The sequence below is a fragment of the Microtus ochrogaster genome, chromosome 16 (assembly GCF_000317375.1).
Source record: "Microtus ochrogaster isolate Prairie Vole_2 chromosome 16, MicOch1.0, whole genome shotgun sequence".
NCBI classification, from domain to species: Eukaryota; Metazoa; Chordata; class Mammalia; order Rodentia; family Cricetidae; genus Microtus; species Microtus ochrogaster.
In genome coordinates, this window is record NC_022018.1 from 45,499,608 (window position 1) to 45,504,143 (window position 4,536).

The window sequence follows — 4,536 nt, forward strand, 5'->3', positions numbered from 1 at the left end:
GGCCAGCCTGGTTTACAAGAGCTAGCTCCAGGACAGGAACCAAAAAGCTACGGAGAAACCCTGTCTCGAAAATCAAAAAAAAAGAAGTTACACTTACCTTGTGAACAGTTCCTGTTTTAGATTAAAAAAAAAAGGGGGGGGGTTACTAATTCATATCACTTAGCAAACACCAAACAAAATCCCTTTCTCTTCATCGTGTTTTCTAATTTTGTTATTTTTATCTTTCTTTTTCTTCTCTCTTATATTTTGTCTCTATAACTAGGGAAACTACTTCAGCATAAAATGATCCTGTTAAAAGTGAGCTGTTTCTGAAGAGTGTACTGTTGTGTGGGAAGTCTGTAATCATGCTTTTCATTTCTACTGCATCTCTCTGTGGCTCAAAACAAGGCAGGTGTGTCCACAGAGAGTGGGAATTCCAAAAGTACGCTAGACAAGACTCTCCCTAAAGTTTACCCACGTCTTACTCGTGTAACGAATCACCTTCCTGTTAATTATAAATTAGATACAACCATGGTTTTTTTTCTTTCCTTTGTCTTCGGTGTTTGCTGTCCCCACATCTATATTGTATTTTGTGTCAAATAAAGTCATTAAGTTAAAAAAATAAATAAAATGAGCTTTTTTTTTTCTTTTAACAAGGCCACACTCTAGCTTAGGCTGGCCTCACACTACTGAATTTCTCCTGAGTGCTGGTATTACAAGTGTTCCCCACCTTGGCCTGCCTGAATGGGATATGATTGGTCTCTCCCCTGACCCGTGTGTGTGTGTGCGTGCGTGTGTGTGTGTGTGTGTGTGTGTGTGTGCGTGTGTGTGTGTATGAAAGCTGGAAAGGGGTTTCAGATGAAGGCGCACATTAGTTGCTATTCTTGATGCTGTGACACAATACTTGAGAAGAAAATGCAACTTAACGAAAAGCAGAAGGCTCGTGGTTTGAGGATACGCTCTGACACAGTAGCAAGTTGTGACAGGTGCCGAGGCTACGGGCCCCATTGCAGTCCCAATAAGGAGTCAGAAACATTAATTCTAGTGCTTTGATCTCCCTGCCTTTTTTTATTCAATCTGGAAGCCCAGCCCATGGGTTGGTACTGTTCACATTGAGGGCGACTCTTCCCCCTTGACTAAATATCTCTGGAAACACCTCCACAACCTGCAGCGTCTCCTAGACAATTCCAAATCCAGCCAAGTTGACAAGGTCAGCCATTATAAGGTGATGATGAGCCAAACTTCTAATTAACTATTAATTTAGAGTGTGGGTATATTGGGGTAGATGGGTGCACATTCCATGGTATGAATGTGTAGACAGTAAGACAACTTTCAGTCGCTGATTCTTGCCTTCCACTTTGAGGCAGGGTCTCTCCTGCTCTTTCTACTGCTACACTCCAGGCTAGCTGGTCCATAAGCTTCTGGATGATTCTGCTATTGCCAGCTTCCATCTCTCCATGGAAGCTCTGAGATTACAGAGTCAGACACTGCCTCTGACTTTTTATGTGAATTGTACCCATAATTCTCAGTTCATCAGGCTTCCACACCAAACACTTTTGCCTGCTAAGCTATCTCGATGGCCAAGACTAGACTTTTAGCTCCTACATTGTGGTACCTGCACGTTCATGCTTCTCCCTCACTCCCTGCCCTTTGCTCCTTGAGGAGGAGTTGGCAGGTGGGGTGGGCTCGACTGTAGCCTCTCTGCACTCTCTTCCATGCCTATGCCCTAGGGCTATGTGGCAAGAATGGCAGAATATTCTAGAAAATGGTTCCATACACTCACGAAGTTTTCTGCTCTTGCCAGTTTCACATTACTGCAGTGAAATACTCAAGACAACTAATTTCATATAAGAAATGCGATATTTAGCACGCAGCATTGATACTGAACATGGCCTTTGGGGTGGCTGCTCTTTGGCTAGGTCACCTCAAGATGAGTCTTGTGATGAAGCTGCCATGCTGGAGCAACAAGTGACATGTCTCAAACCAGAAGCAGGAAAGGGGAGAGAAATCACGGTCCCACAATTCCCTCTGTGGACAATAATCTTCCGTGAGATGAGAACCTTCTACCAGGACCTCCACAAGGCTTCACCACTTCCTATCAGTTTCCTGAGAACCACAGTTTTCCACCAAGTCACAAAAACCCACGCAGGTGCAGGGGCCTAGGTGTGCTACCTCCGGCCCCTCTCTCCTCACTCTGGTCTCCTGCTAGCCCACCCCAGCAGTTGCTCCTTTTCCAGGTTTTCCTCAGACTCACATCATGCAAGTTTTTTTTCCCCCTGTGGCCACTTCACTAGAGAAAGCAACAATCAAGCAGAGCACAGAAGGGGCTAACGGTGTAGAAATACACAAAGAAGGAAAGCAGTGTCTTGGGTACACTGACTATCCGTACTAAGGCCACTAACCCTCAACCTTAGGATAAAGATAGATCTATAACAATAAAAGGGAGCATCGGTCCTACCTGCTCTTCCATCTGTTCTATTTGATATGGGTCAAATGCTGTTTTACAGTCATAAAAAAGGGGGAAAAATCAGAGCCCCTGCCCTCATGCTTTCACAGTGTGGAACTAAGAACCCCTTATACTCCCAGGGAGTGGACACCCATTGATCTAATAGGATTTTGGTTTCTGGTGCTGTGTAACAAATTATCCCCTAACCTACAAGCTTCAAGCAACCATTTGATTATGCTCATGGCTATGCACCTTAGGAAGTTAGACAAAGCACAGAGTTCAGCGTGTTTGGGTCTCAACAGGGACATTCAATGACTGTGGTGGTTCAGCGTCTGGAGGTGGGTTTTCTGAAGCTGTTTTATATGCTAGAGTAGAAAGTTCTTTCAGCCTCCCTGACAGTGTGTCTGTGCTGTTGCTGGAAACACTAACACGAGGCCCCCTCCAGATTGATGCCTAAGAAATAATTGCACTTTACACAAGATGGCTGCCTTCCCTGGGAGTCATCATTTCAAAGAAATAAACCAAAGATGCTTTTCTTTTCCTGACCTGATCTTGGAAATCAGGACCATTGCTTCTCTGTAATTCTTCTGGTTACTAAGTGCAGGAAGGAAGAATATGAGTCTCCCAACCCCTGCCACCAACTCTGGTTTCTGGGAGGACAAATTAAATAGGACTATTGTGGAATATTATTTTAACTATGTAAAGATACGTTACATTTGTTTATGCTGTGGAATACTTCTTTAACTGTGTAAAAATGTGTTACATTTGATTATGCTGCATTTGTTTAGTGATGTAAGGATGTGCATTTAATTGTGGGGGAAAAACATGTTTGCATTTGTTTCTCCATGCCTGCCAAAGGCACCTCATTGGTCTAATAAAGAGCTGAATGGCCAATAGCTAGGCAGAGAAAGGACAGGTGGGGCTCGTGAACAGAGAGAATAAATAGGAGGAGAAATCTAGGCTGGAGAGGAAGAACGAGAGAAGGGGGAAGAGATAACAAGGGACACAGCTGGGGCAAGAAGCAGCCACCAGCCAACCAGACATGAGAAGCAGTGAAAGTAAGATATACAGAAGGAAGAAAGGTTAAAAAAAATCCCTGAGGCAAAAGGTAGATAAAGAGAAGCAGGATAATTTAAATTAAAAGAGCTAGCTAGAAAGGAAGCTAAGCTGCGCCAAGCACTCAAAACTAATAAGTCTCTGTGTCGTGATTTGGGAGCTGGTCAGTGGCCTCAAAGAAAAAGCCTGGTACGTAGGACCATGAGGGGTGGGAGGTACAGTTGTGGGCATTTTCAGAAAATATGATCTGCCAAAATGGCCTCAGAATTGTGAGTGAAGTCAAGTAGAGGGAGATTTGATCCCCAGTTCCACTGTCCATCAGGAAGTCTTCAAAGAAAGTGCCCACGAAGCTGCGGCCCCATGGGAGTTACCCAGACACAGACCGTGTGTGAAATGGCATTTCAAACAAATGGAACATGGCAAAGACCCAGAGTCTGCTGGGAGCCAGGCCATATATCGTACCGAAATGATTTCCATGTGGCTGCCTTGCAGGGTGTAAGCGTGGAACCTAGGGAGAAAGTGTGTCATGAAGTCGGTGGGAGAGACGGTATAGTATGGTGGTGAATTCCTGTAATTTTGTATGGCTTTAGTACCCTTTTTGAACATGAGCCGGACTCCCTGTTAGGCCCAGGACTTGGTCAGCGCTAACAGATTTGAGTTTCCCTCTTCTTTCTTCCTCAGATTGGTCAGTCAGGTATGTCTCTGCTTTGAACAGCTGTATCCTGGTGACCATCTCTCTAAGGGGCAATGACTGGCCACTGGCCACGGCTTAGATGTGGTAAGTTACCCCCCACTCAGTCGCAGTGTGGCCACCCGACACTTTGGACTATTTTTGGAAGCCCACCAATTAGAAATCGCGGCAGAGAATAGAGGTTTTCCTGTTGAGTGAGACTGACCAGACACAGGGATAAAAGTACTGCATGTTTCCTCTTACAGGTGGAGGTTGATTTTTTAAATGATGACTTGAAAGGCGAGGATCGACTTTAGGGAAAGGAAAGGAAAGGAAAGGAAGGGAAGGGAAGGGAAGGGAAGGGAAGGGAAGGGAAGGGAAGGGA

At 44.8% G+C, this 4,536-nt stretch overlaps 1 long non-coding RNA gene across 1 annotated transcript in view; it reads left to right on the plus strand.

Moving 5' to 3' along the window:
• LOC113456863 overlaps positions 1–547 on the plus strand; it is a 17,529-nt gene extending 16,982 nt beyond the window's left edge. The window contains exon 4 of the long non-coding RNA XR_003377597.1: positions 263–547. This is a non-coding gene — a long non-coding RNA (uncharacterized LOC113456863). The remainder of the gene's footprint in view (positions 1–262) is intronic.
• Positions 548–4,536: the final 3,989 nt, after the last annotated feature.